A 17,740-nucleotide genomic window follows, 5' to 3' on the forward strand; every position below is an offset into this window, starting at 1 on the left:
TTTATCCAAATGTAAAAATAAAAGTAAGTTTACTCCACCTGCTACCAATTCCACAGTAGAAACCTTCATCAAATTGGAGATTTCCAAAAATAAGATTTCCAAAATAAATTGGTCTAGGAAATGCTCGTCCAATTTGACGTCAGATGAATGGAGGGCGGTTGGAGCCCTTGGGAGCGATGACTCCATCCTTGTCCGCGCGGTGGACAAAGGTGGGGCCATTGTTGTTATGGATACTGATAAGTACAATACTGAGGCTATGACACAGTTATCCAACCAGATTCACTACAGGAGACTTGTGGGGGATCCAACGAAAGATTTTCAGGACAGGATTGGGGTCATTACCCTTGAGGCTTTAAACCAGGGTGTCATTAATAAAAAAGATCTTTGAGTTTTTAAATACACTTACCCCTCGGGTACCCTATTTGTACTTGCTTCCTAAGATTCACGTGCAGGCCGATTGTGTCTTGCTGTGGCTTGTTGCTACAGCCCTTGGCCCAATATGTTGATGCTTATCTCCAAGTGTTGGTGGTACAGATGAGATCCTATATACGGGATACCAGTGACTTTCTTAGCAAACTGGATAGTGTGGGATCCTCTTGCAGAGACACGATTCTGTGCACGATGGATGTATGCAGTTTGTATACATCCATTCCTCACAGTGGTGGCATGGATGCTACGGCTCAGGCTTTGGATAGACTGGGGTTGGATTCCCACTTGTATATATTCATTTTGCAGCTACTTGATGTGGTACTGTCATGTAATTATTTCACCTTTGGAAATTATTTCTTTCTACAGATACAGGGCATGGCGATGGGGGCCAATATGGCTCCATCATACGCCAACCTGTATATGGCCAAATTTGAGGCACAGCTTCTATCATTTAAAATGGATCTGGATCAATGTGTGCCAAGCATTAAATTCACCATGGAACACGATACCAACACTATACATTTTTTGGATGTGCAGGTGAGTAAAATCAATGATGGTCTATGCTTTGATTTATTTCGTAAGCCTACTGATAAAGTTGTATTTTCACAGGCAAACTCGTTTCATCTTACCAGCATGATTCGAAGCCTTCCATTTAGTCAACTACTACGCGTGCGATGGATTGTTTCACAAGATGCTGATTTTGCTACCCAGGCAAGGAGAATGTTGGAAGACTTTCGTTCACGTGGTTATGAGGAAACCTCCTTACAAGAAGCATTGGCCAAAGTGAAAGACAGGGAGAGGGCCTCCTTGTTGAGAACTCAGGGTAAGAGCAAGAGAAAAAGGCCTAATCGCATTCCATGTGTCACTACATACTCTACTAAGTCAAGACATGTTAAACATGTTATTAATAAACATTGGCATGTTTTACAGAGTGATCCAGCGGTTGCTGGCCTTTTTAGAGAGAGACCATTGATGGCCTATAAGAGATCTAGAAATATTAAAAATTTGCTTTCATCATCAAGATGGTTTCTAAACCATCTATGACTTGGTTGGCACCCATCAAGGGAATGCACCGATGCGGACATTGTGCTAATTGCAACAATGTCACCACTGGTCCTGAGTTCACACACCCCAGAACAGGTAAAGGGTTTGCCATCAATGAGTTCTTCAATTGTCAAACTGACCGTGTAGTCTACTACATTAAATGCCCTTGTCGTCTTGGCTATGTGGGTCAAACGTCAAGACCCCTAACTGTGCGGATTGGTGAGCATAAAAGCACCATCCGTACCAAGAAACAGCATATATCGCTTGCTAAACATTTTATCGATTTAGGCCACTCTGTAGCACAATTAAGTTTCCAGGCCATTGAACGTATCAAGACACCTTTGTCTGGCTATTCCCTTGCAGACTCACTTAAACGTGCGGAATTACGTTGGATCTATCGCTTGAACACACTATTCCCTTATGGGCTAAATGAAGATTGTGATTTCAATCCATTCAGGTAAAATAGTCACTTGTTACTTGGGAATTTGTTATGCAAGTTGGATTGCATCTGGTGCGATATTTCTCTTTGGATTACAATGGGATGATTGGTATTACTTTCTCTAGTTTATTGCTTCTGCCTGTGACTTGCCAGATTTTTTATTTATTACTAATGAATTTATTTTATTTCTGTCTCCAGTTCAATTTTGCGCTGGGTTTTTCATGTCTGGGTGGCCCCTATTGATTGGATACCTCTTATGAAGATCTATGGACTTTGACTTCTTTGGTCTACTTCTCGTTTGAAGAATTCTATCGACATTATTAGCATACATATGTATATTTTTTTTATTGTGCCTGTCCCTAGGATTTGTATGTGTATTGATTTTTGCCTTCAAATACATGTGGTGAATATGCTATAATATCTTATATCTATTGCCTCTTATTCGATGTGATTATATAGTCGGGATTTCTCCATATTAATTGAGATGCATTGACTAGACATGCATGCATCCTTGTTCTTTCAATAATTTGGGTCATCTACTATTATACGGATATTGACACTTATTGTGTTTATTCTGGATCATTGGATATATTATTTGATGTCTTTATCATTATGATGGCATTCACATTGTTATCACATCTGGCGTTGGCTATTAGTTTTTTTAGTACTGACTTTCAGTACTCTTTGATGTATTTTGTTACTGTCTCTTTATTCTGTATTTATTATTTTATTTTATTTATTTATTTTTCTACTTATTATTTTTTTGCCTCATATAGGAGCTCTAGTAGTTTCCTTGGATATTTCTAGCTGCTCACAGTCTTATTTGTTTTCTTTGGTTATTCATACATGATATAGCCTCTTCAGGGCTTTAATTATGTTGCTCAACGCATGCGCAAGATAGAGACCGGCTTTTCTTGCCGGAACACATGCATATATTGGAACGCATGCGTTCCATTTCACTCAGCCTACTTCCGGGTTCGGCACTTTGAAACGCATGCTGCTGCTCACGCCACGTTTTTGCTCAGGACGGACTGATATTATATTCTGATCGGCTGGAGGTTAATCTGCGCGGTTTTCTTTATGTGTATGTAGTACGTGCCTTATTTATTATTATTTTTTTTATGTTAAGACCTTTTGGTCTGGTTAATGTAAGATGCTGGTATTCATAACATGATTTATTTCTAACATCATTATTTACGACCTGATAAGGTTCTGTTACATACTACATGTCCAGGATATTAGTCCTTAATGCATACATATATTGATGTTTTCAATTTGATTTGTATTATTATTTGCAATCCATTTGGATGTTATTTATGTATGATTGATGTGTATATATTACTAAGTTGGTATCCTTGGCAACCATAAACAGGTGTTTGATGGTTGTGAGGATTTCAATCATTATGGGTGGCCACCCATTACTTTCAGGTGTTTTTAATCTTGGTGTTTCTGGTGGGTATATAAGGGGAGAACTTAGTTTCTCACCATGCTCCCTTGACAAAGGCTTTTCAGCCGAAACTTTTTTTTTTTTTTATTGACTCTGTCCCTGCTTCTCACTTATTTTGGTATGGTTTTTTGCATTTTTTTATATGTCTGGGTTTTGTTTATACTTAATATTATAGTGGTCTGTTTGCATGATATCTCTTTCATTTATATACCACGCATTGCGTGTTCATATGTGTCTTTATACATATGCTTTTTTGGTAAATGCTCTATCATAGCATGACTTTGTATTTCTGTGGATAATATTTAAAGAGACAGACCTAGAGTATATACCCATGTAAATAAAGTTTTTTCATATATATTAAGATTTTTGGTGTGCTCCTTACTCTATTCGCATTGCTACTGTCCATAAAGCCAGGGCCACAGTGAACCTCATGAGACAACTATTCTTTGAGCGGATAATAAAAAAAAAATCCAGATTAATTGGCCGCCACATTGGCCCGACCTTTCAGCTCATGTTTACTTCCTGTAGTGACCTCTAAAGGAGCGGGTGTACATGTACAAACCGTAAACAGCTCAAGGAGAATAACTGTGCATAAATTTGAGTGCTACAGCCTTAAACATTAACTAATGTTATGAACAATGCAATGAAAAGAGCCTGACTTTGTGAGGCGGAAAATGGAGCTTATTTAAAAGATGTCATCTTCCGGACCTAGTCAAACAAATCGCTACATGTTAAAGTTATACTATAAGTGCCAGAAATACAAAGCTATGTTCCTGGCACTATAGCTTCCTCTACCTCCCCCCTCATATGCGCCCCTACCCCACTGTGGTAAATAAAGGTTAACAAATCTTTATTTATTTACCTTATCCTAGCTCCCATGTCCCTACGTGCTGGATGCGGCTTTGCCCTCTCTCCAATGTCCTGCGACAAGCCAGCGCTCCCGCCTGCGCATTAGACCTCCCCATAGGAAAGCATTAAATCAATGCATTCCTAAGGAGGAAAATCTGATGCTGGATGTCCTCATGCAGACTGTATCTGGAAGATGGCAACTGGAGGCAGACTTTGTGCTGCAATGTAAACATTGCAGTTTCTCTGGAACTGCAATGTTTAATATTGCAGCACTAAGTGTAATAGGGAAATTGCACCCAGACCACTTCAATGAGCTGAAGTGGTGTCCCTTTAAGAAATCACTATATGTAATACCATTGACATTGGTTTATTAATAAAATAAATAAAAATTATGGACCCTACTCTGAATTTCAGCCAACCCTGTATTGCTATTTGCTATAGAAGCTTTTATTTACATACCTCCTGCCCTGCGTTCCAGCACTGCCAACCAACATTGTGTCCCTCCTTGCTCCTACCACTCTAAAATTATTGACCCTATTTGGGACACTTTATAAGTGGCCAATCCTCCTTCATGAAACAGACATGCTGGCTTTAATGTGAAAAATACACTAGTTACATAACCAGTATGCAGTAGTGATAGTGTGTAGCGCTAAATAGTATTCACTTACTCCCCAGAATTCTTTAGGGGTATAGAAGATTTATGTAACTGTGGAAAAATAGAGAAATATATAGTGTACTCTGTATAGAAAGACGTGGTTGTACACCATATAATAGGAAGCACTCACGTGGTTCAGAGCCTATTGAGGATTGACTCTACAGGGAGTGCAGAATTATTAGGCAAGTTGTATTTTTGAGGATTAATTTTACTATTGAACAACAACCATTTTCTCAATGAACCCAAAAAACTCATTAATATCAAAGCTGAATATTTTTGGAAGTAGTTTTTAGTTTGTTTTTAGTTATAGCTATTTTAGGGGGATATCTGTGTGTGCAGGTGACTATTACTGTGCATAATTATTAGGCAACTTAACAAAAAACAAATATATACCCATTTCAATTATTTATTTTTACCAGTGAAACCAATATAACATCTCAACATTCACAAATATACATTTCTGACATTCAAAAACATAACAAAAACAAATCAGTGACCAATATAGCCACCTTTCTTTGCAAGGACACTCAAAAGCCTGCCATACATGGATTCTGTCAGTGTTTTGATCTGTTCACCATCAACATTGCGTGCAGCAGCAACCACAGCCTCCCAGACACTGTTCAGAGAGGTGTACTGTTTTCCCTCCTTGTAAATCTCACATTTGATGATGGACCACAGGTTCTCAATGGGGTTCAGATCAGGTGAACAAGGAGACCATGTCATTAGATTTTCTTCTTTTATACCCTTTCTTGCCAGCCACGCTGTGGAGTACTTGGACGCGTGTGATGGAGCATTGTCCTGCATGAAAATCATGTTTTTCTTGAAGGATGCAGACTTCTTCCTGTACCACTGCTTGAAGAAGGTGTCTTCCAGAAACTGGGAGTTGAGCTTGACTCCATCCTCAACCCGAAAAGTACCCACAAGCTCATCTTTGATGATACCAGCCCAAATCAGTACTCCACCTCCACCTTGCTGGCGTCTGAGACGGACTGGAGCTCTCTGCCCTTTACCAATCCATCCATCTGGCCCATCAAGACTCACTCTCATTTCATCAGTCCATAAAACCTTAGAAAAATCAGTCTTGAGATATTTCTTGGCCCAGTCTTGACGTTTCAGCTTGTGTGTCTTGTTCAGTGGTGGTCGTCTTTCAGCCTTTCTTACCTTGGCCATGTCTCTGAGTATTGCACACCTTGTGCTTTTGGGCACTCCAGTGATGTTGCAGCTCTGAAATATGGCCAAACTGGTGGCAAGTGGCATCTTGGCAGCTGCACGCTTGACTTTTCTCAGTTCATGGGCAGTTATTTTGCGCCTTGGTTTCTCCACACGCTTCTTGCGACCCTGTTGACTATTTTGAATGAAACGCTTGATTGTTCGATGATCACGCTTCAGAAGCTTTGCAATTTTAAGAGTGCTGCATCCCTCTGCAAGATATCTCACTATTTTTAACTTTTCTGAGCCTGTCAAGTCCTTCTTTTGACCCATTTTGCCAAAGGAAAGGAAGTTGCCTAATAATTATGCACACCTGATATAGGGTGTTGATGTCATTAGACCACACCCCTTCTCATTACAGAGATGCACATCACCTAATATGCTTAATTGGTAGTAGGCTTTCGAGCCTATACAGCTTGGAGTAAGACAACATGCATAAAGAGGATGATGTGGTCAAAATACTCATTTGCCTAATAATTCTGCACGCAGTGTAATCACTCTTGCCTTGTGTCCTTTAGGTGACACACACCTTTAAATCCAGATAGAATGTAATCCTCAAAAATAAAGAGAAAGAAAACAGGGAAAACTCGCCCTGGTGTTGAAATCCTTGGGATAACAATATACAAACATGCATCTAAAGGTGAAGATTGCTTCTCACCTGGGTAAGAGCCTGTAACCTGTAAATGAGCATATGCGTCCTTTTGGGATGACTCTTTAGCAGGATGGAAGATACACCAAATATATGTATATCAAATAAAAATAATATTTATTACATACACTTTTAAAATCAATATGATACATACAGTATAGTATAGTTGATTCCAAAACGTGTTTCGCCGATTCCGTTCCAATTGAGAAAGCCGAATGGAATCGGCGAAACGCGTTTAAAAGTGTATGTAATAAATATAGTTTTTATAGGCTCTTACCCAAGTGAGAAGCAATCTTCACCTTTATATGCATGTTTGTATATTGTTATCCCAAGGATTTCAACACCAGGGCGAGTTTTCCCTGTTTTCTTTCTCTTTATTTTTGAGGATTACATTCTATCTGGATTTAAAGGTGTGTGTCACCTAAAGGACACAAGGCAAGAGTGATTAGAGCCAATACTCAATAGGCTCTGAACCACGTGAGTGCTTCCTATTATATGGTGTACAACCACGTCTTTCTATACAGAGTACACTATATATTTCTCTATTTTTCCACAGTTACATAAATCTTCTATACCCCTAAAGAATTATGGGGAGTAAGTGAATACTATTTAGCACTACACACTATCACTACTGCATACTGGTTATGTAAATAGTGTATTTTGCACATTTGATCACGATAGGATTGGAGAGAACCTATTTTTTCTGTGAGAGCTGCTGCATTATAAGAGCACTTGTTGTAATTTGTTTTAAGCGCCTGTTAACACAGAATATTTTTGCTATATTTGATGCTGGCTTTAATATCTGTGCATCAGCATCTGTATATACTGACATCAGTAATTTAATTCTTATATTCCCCTAGTATACACTTGTCAAGGGAATGTCATTGTAGCCGGTTTTTGCATTAGGGTTCTCTTGCCCTCCCCTGTCAGTTCTCAGCAAAGAGTTATTTATCAAGAGTGATTGACAGGTTCATCTATTTAATTATATAAAAATCTGCATATTTGTTAGCATTTTTGCTAACAACACATAGATATATTATTTTAGTATGCACCTTTAATATTGCATATTTTAGTTAATACATGATGCGCTTTAAAGTATCAAATCAATATGTACAATGCATGATCTTTTTTTCCACCTAATTTTCCTAAAAAATAATATTTTGGATTTTTTTTAATTTATTTTTTTTAAATGATGCCTTCTGAATTTATTGATGGTATTGTTTTTACCTAATTCACACTTCACACTGTATACACTTCTAAAATAGCTTTGCAATTTATTACACATATTCCCAAATTCTAAATTGATATCTGTTTTGAATTCATAATTTTATAGTTTTCTTTTTGTAATACTTTTGAAAAAGAAAAAAGCCAACACATGAAATGAAGTGTGCATCCATTTTGAGTACATTAACATTTAAAGTATGTATAATTAAGTATAATGAGCTTTTCGATCTGCAGCATCTAGTTGGTGATAAACTAAGAAAGAATGCAGCCAAGAACAGAATAGCAATGCTCTAATCATGTTTTAATATGCATTTCCACCAAGATTTACCTAGCTTCTTACAAAGATATTTTGGATTATGTTTGAGAAACACAGAACAGTGTCTCTGGAAAGGATGAAGCTAAGAATTTCCCCTTCATACAGTACTGTAAAAGAACAGCTATTCTGTTCTTGGCTGCATTCTTTCTTAGTTTATCACCAATTAAATGCTGCAGATCGAAAAGCTCATTATACTTAATTATACATACTTTAAATGTTAATGTACTCAAAATGGATGCACACTTCATTTTATGTGTTGGCTCTTTTCTTTTTCAAAAGTATTACGAGTCACATGACACCGGGGAGGGAAGATGGCTAATTGCGCCCAATTTGGACATTTCCTCTTCGGGGTGTACTCCCTTTTGTTGCCAACGGTTTACACATTAATGGCTGTGGGTTGAGTTATTTTGAGGGGACAGCAAATTTACACTGTTATACAGGCTGTACACTTACTACTTTACATTGTAGCACAGTGTAATTTCTTCAGTGTTGTCACATGAAAATATATAATAAAATATTTACAAAAATGTGAGGGGTGTACTCACTTTTGTGAGATACTGTATGTTATTGTGCATTCATCTATTTGACTGTACCTGTGCGTGAGTGTGTCTATGTACATCTTCATGCTTACCACAAGTGTCCCTGAATTTTTTTTTTAAGCATTTGTTTTTTGGCAAATAAGCATAATTCAAAAAGGTCACATAAATGTCAACAATACGGTAGGCAGATCCACCAAGTATTCCAGGACACATTTGTTTGTCATGCTAGTGGACAACACATTGGAAATGTTCTCCTTTAGAATGTTCTACTATATAGTAAAAGGTGGGAAAGAAAATATATTTCCAAAGCAGTTATTCCGGTTTGGATTAATTGATTTACTTCTTTAAGCATAGAATTTGCACATTCTTCAGGGCAACATTTCCTATGTTCTTCCCATCAGCACATAGACATGGATCTGTGAAAATATTGAACTTTTTAACAAATGGGGAGATAGGGCACAATCATTTTTACAAATAAGAAAAAAAATGGAAGTAATACTAAAATTAAAAAAACAAAACTTTTTTTAAAATAAAAAAACTATTTTTGGAACCAACTTGTGAATTGTACAAGAAATAAAAGGTGGTCTAAAAAGTGCTAATGATTAACAGATCTGTTGTATGTTATTTGATCTAATAGTATAATTTGTTTATCAATGCTGAGTACACCATTACCAGCCGTCCCAACTGTCCTGAACTGTTCTCTGGTTACACAGTGAGAGGGCATCATTCTATGCAGTCATGCTCATTGTTGGGCACTATGGCCATGCATAAAGAGCTTCAGCAGCTCCCTCTGTATCGTCTTCTACACTGGGGGCCATCCAGAGAGACTGTCTGTTAGTCTGGCAATATTGATGGCAGCTTGACACACCCCTTCAGAGTGTGGACGCACCCCATTTTCTGGGTAGGCCCATCCATTGTGTGTGCCAACAGTGACACAAATTGTGTCACTGGGAATGTCCTCCGTGGTCCACTCACCCCTTTCCCAATCCCTCAGCTCTTAAGAAATATTGTGCTTCAATGGATAGAGAATTTGTTTTATCCCTACTGGTGCATGCCACAGATGAAGGAAAAAAGAAGCTAAAATGGGTTAACACTAAAACAAGACAGAGACACAATACAGCTATAGAGAAATCCACAAGGGGGACACCAAGGAATTGCCTAATTGCCAAGTAGATTAGGTAACCTGTATTGAAGTATTTTATTCTTGATCAGTCTTAATTAATATCACAAACAGTAAATACCTAAGCGAAAAGTACAAGTGAAATGTGGACTAAAGAAATGCAGCTGTATCTAACTTTAACCTTTCTAGTGATAACTTTAAAGTTGCAATAAACTAGCTAGAAATTTCCTTTATTAAAATGGGAGGAAACAGTTGCTAAATGTAACTATGCCAATTCACTTTCTAAGATAGTCATACGGGCATTCTATTTAGGTTCCTGACAAAGGTGTCTTGAGCAATGAAACGTGCGTTGGACCATTTTTTTATTTTAGGTTTGTTTTACTTATAATGTGAGCGGATGACTAGCTCACTTCAGTAATGTAAGCCTTTAAAGAGTAGGCTCTCAAATGCTGAGATGTTGGTAGTTTCTCAATATAATAGGGAGCTAAACAGAAATAAGTTATACTTGTAGTCATATGAGTTTCCTAACACTTAAATATAATTATATCTCCACATACTGCTTAGTGGCACTCTACATGAATACTCTCTTTTGCCTTCTGAACAGGGGATATCAATAGGGTGTTGCTCTTTTGAGCTTTTTGTCTGTGGTTTTCTTCGCTCTTATACTGAACATAGTGGAAACTAATACATTGAGCCTTCTAATGGGCATTCTGCAACTTTGTCATTGTATTTTAGTAAATGTAATTTCTAGCTAGTTTATGGTAACTTTATAGCTATAATTAGAACTGTTACAGGTAATAATATAGACAACAAACACAAATAAAAATAACAGGATGCACCTTTTTGAGGACAAACTCAAAATGTTTCTGTTTTAACCAGGTGGTCTTGCTTTTTGTGGTACTTGGATGATTCAGAGGTATATGTGGAAAGGCCGATAGAGGAACAAATAGTGTAGTATTTTCAGAATATTGGGAAAATGCAAAATAGGGCTTATATCAACTCCAGATATAAAAACATGCCACAATCCACACTTAAGGATATATTCTGTTTAAAGGTGAATTTCTCAATATTTAAATTTTGGTTTGCAGTGGTACATGAAAGAGAAGAAAAAAGAACAAAAGTGTGATATTGTAACAGAGTGAGTTGTAAATAATAGAAAGCTAATACACTCATAAGAGAGGAGCGTATGACACAAGCTCAGTAGGTCAGGCGTAAGATGGCATAATCCCCACCTAGTGGATCTCTCTAGCATCACAGTCTCTTCATCAGCAGTAACGTAAAATTTGAATACTCAAAAAAAACTAAACAAAATAGTGCTGTCTGGTAAGGTGGTTGGTGAATATTAAAATATTATAGAGCAGCTGAACTGCTCTGTATTTTCATCCATCATAGGTGGTATCCTCTCCACCAAGGATGACTTGCCAAGGAGTCTTCAGTCAGAATATTCTGCAGCAGGCCAGGAGCCAACAAAATAAAATACGTAGTGCAAAAAAAATAAATGAAAAGAGAAATAAAATCCATGGCTAAAATCCAAATATGTATAAGCCGAATATACTTTATTGCAAATAAAAACAGGCCTTTTCAAGTTAATTCTTGTGGTTCCAAACAAATTTGCAGTAAAATGACATAATTAGTCACATGACCACTATTGCTATCATGCGTAACATGTAACCTTTGTAAACTTTTCTCTAACATATTTACTTTGAAATAAAGCTGTAAAGCAGGACTAGATAGGGGGAAAAACACACCTAAAAACAGTGTAGTTTGGCAAAGCGAATTGGGCTACAATGGTCTAACTGAAAATAAGGCCTGTATAAATAATATATAAAGGGAGATTGTCAAATTCGTGTGTCATAGTATGCACTGTGGCGGCAATTTTGGTGTGTGGAAAGGAGGGAGAAATGATGGTAATTGTCGATATGACTACCTTAATTGAATGGTTAACCTTGGATATGTAGCTGGCAGTGGGGGTCAAGTAATATAGGAAGCCCCAAAGGAAACCACAGGCTTGTGACGAATCGGTCAGATAAATGGGCTAGCATCGTGAGTCACGTGGTACACAGTGGTGCCCATACTGGAAGAGGCCCTCAATTTATAAAATTAGGGTAAAAGGTATAGAGGTATGGTGCATTAGGGCTCATTTCCAATTTTTTAGTTTATAGTTGTCAAAAAATGTCACTAGTAACAACAGCTTGCAGTTAGTAACTGCTGTTAATTACTGACTAATTTCAACCTTGTCACTTTATTTCATTGAGCGACTGTAAAACCTGGGTTTGAAATTTGGTTTAATCACCTCATCAGTAAATGTGCTTGGGAAAGACACAATAAATATACCTATTTCAAATCCTCATAGATTGTAAGCTCGATTGATTATGACCCCTTTTTACTTCTTAATATCGACTTTCTTTTATTATTTTAAAGCGCTGCAGAATATGCTGGCTCTATATAAATGTTAAAAATAATATCTGTTTGCAAAGATACAAACCACTTGCAGATTAACCACTCATTGATAAAGCACAGAATCATACTCTGGGCAATATGTCACCATAGCAACGGCAATTTGCCAGTAAAAAAGGCTCACAATAAGCATGTGAACTTTATTGTGTGTTTGGCCTTAGCAGGATTTAACAGAAAACTCTCATAATGGTCTCACAATATTTCAGCTTTATAATCATATTTGATTACGTTTTAAGATGTTTAAATCTATGCATATAAATATTCATGATCAAGATGAGGAGTCCCTCCAGAATTTTTAATGATGTGTTTTAAGGTTTTTCTCATAATTAATTGGAATTGGAAAGGATCTATCTGGTTTATGTGAAGTGATGCGTCCTTCTTAAAAAAACATGGTAAGCAGAGCAAAACACGTTGATGGAACTTTACTGCAGTGTATCCTGGCATATAGCGTCATCTGTGTGCCTTTAAATCATGCCTGTCATCAAACGGTTATTGTGGGTGAGATAGCGACACCATACTGTATAAGAAAGTTACATAAAAAAACCAAAATTAATTATAAATTATAAAATCAATATTAATTATTAAATTATAAATTAATTCATCACTCTACCTCACCCTTAAAGGCTTTCCAGGCCAAAAAATTGGGTTGTGGAGGTATTTTGATTCTTGTCCCTAAGTATAGACAATCTATACAGACTGATTACTTATTATATTGGTTATATAGCTTTCATAGCTATTTTTTATGTTTGTATATAATGATTATGATAAAGTTTTGCCTTTTGATTACGGTACTATGATTAGCCCCTTAAGGACCGTCCGACAAAAAAAGGTCCTTACGGACTGCGGAGCGCTGGAAGTGATTGTGATCGCTTCCAGCCGCTCTAAGAGTATTGTAGCGCTGCCTCGATGTCAAGGCATCCTGCAATACCTCTCCTAACTGCTGGGCCACAGAGTGATCGTTCCTCAGGAGCAATTACTTTCGGTTTGCCCCACGTGGTGATGCTCTGCCTGTGTGCTGAGTGCCGCGAGGGGTCAAGGCACTCAGTGAAGACTTAGGTAAAATCAATAAAAAAAAAAATTAATACAATAAATGTATTAATCTCCCCCTGCCACCCACCACAAGCCATGTGGCTTCCAATATGGCGCTGCCTTTCTAAAGGCACTGCATCATGGGGCTTCTGGGGGTGTCCCATGCCTGCCTCATCATAGAGGCAGACTAGGGTCATCCAATCAGAGCTTGCTCCTATATTAATATTTATTATTTCTATTTGTCTGGTCAGGTCAAATTTAGTAAATATTGACTCTTATCAGTGTGGATCTCCCTCCCTCTCTTCACTTGTGTTTTAGTGATAGAAAGATATCTGCGTTTAGATAAAGAGATATAGGTAGTTTTAGGTAGGGATTTGTAAAATTGTGAGACCCAAAGGCTCTTTTCAGAGCTATTAACCCCTATCCTGCCAGTGATCACTGTACAGATCACTGGCTCTTGCACAGCAGCACTTATTTTGCTGCCTGTGCATTTGTTTTACGGGTTAATTTGTGTGTGTGATTTTTTTGTGACAGATCACTAAATAAAGTGATTGTAATCATGTCACAGAGGTCACAGAGGTTGTATAGCGCTGAGATGTATGCCATCCTTGCATTAGAGTCTGCAGTGTCTATGTCTGACTCTGACCCTGCTTTTGACCCTGCCAGGTGCTCAGATACAATACTAGATACAGTGTCTGCTGCTCGTGATGTATCTAGTGATGTATCTGTGGCTGCTAGGCCCCCTGCCATGCTGCTCCAGCTGGCAGTGCTGCTGAGGAGTGGGTAGCGCCTCATCGTCAGAGGTCAGATATCCCACCCTTCACCACAAATCCTGGCATCAATGTGGATGTCACAGGATTTAGCCCCCAACATTTTATGGATGTGTTTCTGGGCGATGATGTATTGGGGAACATTGTCGCCCAAACTAATTTTATATGCCCATCAGTTCCATGCTTCAAAGCCTGACTCTTTTTTTGGAAAAGCAGCAATGGGCCCCCAATTGCATTGACTATACTGATGGGCATCATAAAGAAGTTCTCCATCCGCTCCTACTGGAGCAGTAGAGAGAGAAAAAAAATATAAAGTGGGGTGGGAGAACCTGTGGGAGGTCTTTTGACCTTTCGGTTTTCCTATATATTCAGATACCGCTCAGCTCTTGACAAAGGCGTATATCTACGCCGAAACGTGCGCTGGGCGACTCTTTCTATGCTAATATTATAGATGTTAGGGGGACAGTTTAGACAGGCTGCCTTGAAGCAGCAGGGGATAGATCATTATTTAGACTTAGACCTTTCGACTTGGAGAGTTTTGGCTACCATCTCTTGGTCTTTACCACTATAGGCAGGAGGGTACTACCTATTCGTTACGGGGGAATAGATGTGTGATTACTCCTCTTTTGGTGGGCATTTGTAAATCAGCTACCCTTGATTACACATTCATCTACTCAGTAACTGCATCAATATTAAACTCCCTCCAACCTTGGAGTCCATGTGGGTTTAAGCAGTGTACTGTCTGGATGGGGGTTTATTGTGTTATCTGCACCTGCTAGACGCAGGATTGTGTATTTACTATCCGTTAAGGACGTAACATATACATTGTATGAGCAACTTTGTTCAATTTTATGTATCCCTCAACATACACAATAGAGTGAAGTTTATACGTAATGAGAGACTAACACTAATTCTGGTTCCCCTACCTGTTTCCTTATACAGTCTCTATTTCTCAGACCTAATTACTATCCATATATTTTAGAGCTACCCATTTGTTTACTAATCCACTAAAGGATCTATTGTGTATGTACACAGGTTCCACTAATATATGAATCTGATACTTGAGACAAACTCTCCCAGATTTTAAAGGTGTACTAGTATGGTTTATTTGATTTTTCTACACCACTTGGGTTTGCACATTTAAACTTATTTATGTATTCATTATTTCTTTTTTTGGCTATATATATATATATATATATATATATATATCAATAAAGGTTTATACCACTACAATGATATTTTAATTCCTCTCAAGTGGAGTGGGGACTGCCTACTTTGAGTGAGTGGTTCTCACTTCCCACTTTATATTTTTTACTCTCTCTAGTATATCCAGGGTTCATGCCCTTGAGTACCTCCGTAACCTTCTGTGGGGTATCAGTGTTGACTAGTTCAACATCGAAGCCTCCCTTTTTTCCTTTCTACATTTATTATTTCAAGGTTTCAATACCTAGGTTACTGTTCAGAGGTTAACTTTCTAAGACTAACAATGGCCGATTTTGTATCTAACAAACAAGATTTCAACACATGGTGTCGGGATGCTGAGAATGTTTTCTCTAATGATAATCTTGAGAAAAATCAAACCCCCCCTGACATCAACCACTCATTTACCTTTGTAACTAAACTATACAAAAAACAGATTAGGACATGTTGGGATATCTCCTCACTTGAGATTTACATCAAAAAGGACATGATCCCTAGAGGTCTAAGAGTCCGAAACATCCCCACGGCATACACAGAAAACCCTGATTTCATTAAGGAATTAGAATCAGCGGCAAGTGTGTGCTAAAAAAAAATGTATGGAAATCATATGTACATTTGAAAGGGAGAAATTGAACAATACCAATCAAAAACTGGGGGAGGAGATTGATAAACTAAAGTCAATTCAAAACAGTTCTCAATTTTCCTGCCTTAGAAAACAGGTTGAAACAAAACCTTAACAGATATCAGGAGTCCATTAAGTCCAGAAAACATCGCAAGTTTATCAGAGACTTTAGGGTATATTAAAACGTATAATTTTAAAAAAGCCAATTTTAATAAGATTAGGGCAGCTTCAACATATCGACTGGCATAAACGCCTTAGTGATAAAACCACTGAGGAAAAATGGAAACTATTCAAACAAATATTAGAAAGGTACATTTCACAGTATGTACCATTGGGTAATAAATATAAAAGAAACAAATTAAAACCAATGTGGCTTAGTGGAGAAGTAAAACAAGAGATTAAAAATAAGAAAAGGGCTTTTAAAGCATTTAAATCGGACCAATCAGATGCATCCTATATAAGATATAAGGAAGCCAATAATACTTGCAAAAAGGCAATTAAAGTGGCTAAACTAGAAAATGAGAAATTGATAGCCAAAGAATGCAAAACCAACCCCAAACATTTTTTCAAGTACATTAATTCTAAAAAAAACAAAAAATGAAAGTGTAGGTACACTGAAAACAGAGATGGGTCTGTTAGTCAATGAAGACCAGGAAAAGGCTGAAATTTTAAATAACTATTTTTCTTCGGTATATATTAATGAGGATCCTATGGCAAGAGATATGCATATGATTGCTGCAATAAACTTGCAGATAACTTGTGATTGGATAACTCGAGACAAGGTGCTACAGCTATTAAAGAAAATTAATGTAAATAAAGCTCCGGGGCCTGACGGTATCCCCCCACGAGTACTTAAGGAGCTAAGTGGGGAAATAAGTGAACCTCTGTATTTAATTCTTTTGTTTAAGGTATTGTACCGGAGGATTGGAGGAAGGCAGATGTTGTTCCCATATTTAAAAAGGGTTCAAAATCCTTGCCTGGAAATTATAGACCTGTGAGCTTAACTTCTGTGACTGGGAAATTATTTGAACGGCTATTAAGGAATAATATTCAGGAATTCCTTTGGAAGAACTGTGTTATTAGCAATAATCAGCATGGTTTTATGAAACATAGGTCATGTCAAACTAACCTAATTGCATTCTACGAAGAAGTAAGTAGAAATATAGATCAGGGTGTTGCAGTGGATGTGATCTACTTGGATTTTGCCAAGGCATGTGATACGGTTCCTCACAATAGGTTAGTCTTCAAACTAAAAGAAATTGGTCTAGATGAATATTCTTGTTCTTGGGTAGAACATTGGCTTAAGGATAGAGTACAGCGAGTTGTCATAAATGGTAAATTTTCAAGCTGGACAAAAGTGGTAAGTGGTGTCCCTCAGGGTTCTGTTTTGGGACCGCTTCTAGTTAACATATTTATAAATGATCTTGAAATGGGCATTGAAAGCCATGTATCAGTGTTTGCAGATGACACAACTTTGTAAAGTAATAAAATGTGAGCAGGATATTGCCTTTCTGCAGAGGGATTTGGATAGATTGGAGGACTGGGCACTAAAATGGCAGATGAAATTTAACGTAGAAAAATGCAAAGTTATGCACTTCGGGGTTAAAAATGCACAAGCAATTTACACCCTAAATGGTAGTGAACTAGGGATAACCACACACGAGAAGGATTTGGGAATTGTTATAGACAACAAATTAGGTAGCAATATGCAATGTCAATCTGCCGTTGCTAAGGCCAGTAAG

This window comes from Pelobates fuscus, chromosome 12, assembly GCF_036172605.1.
Source record: "Pelobates fuscus isolate aPelFus1 chromosome 12, aPelFus1.pri, whole genome shotgun sequence".
Taxonomy (NCBI): domain Eukaryota; kingdom Metazoa; phylum Chordata; class Amphibia; order Anura; family Pelobatidae; genus Pelobates; species Pelobates fuscus.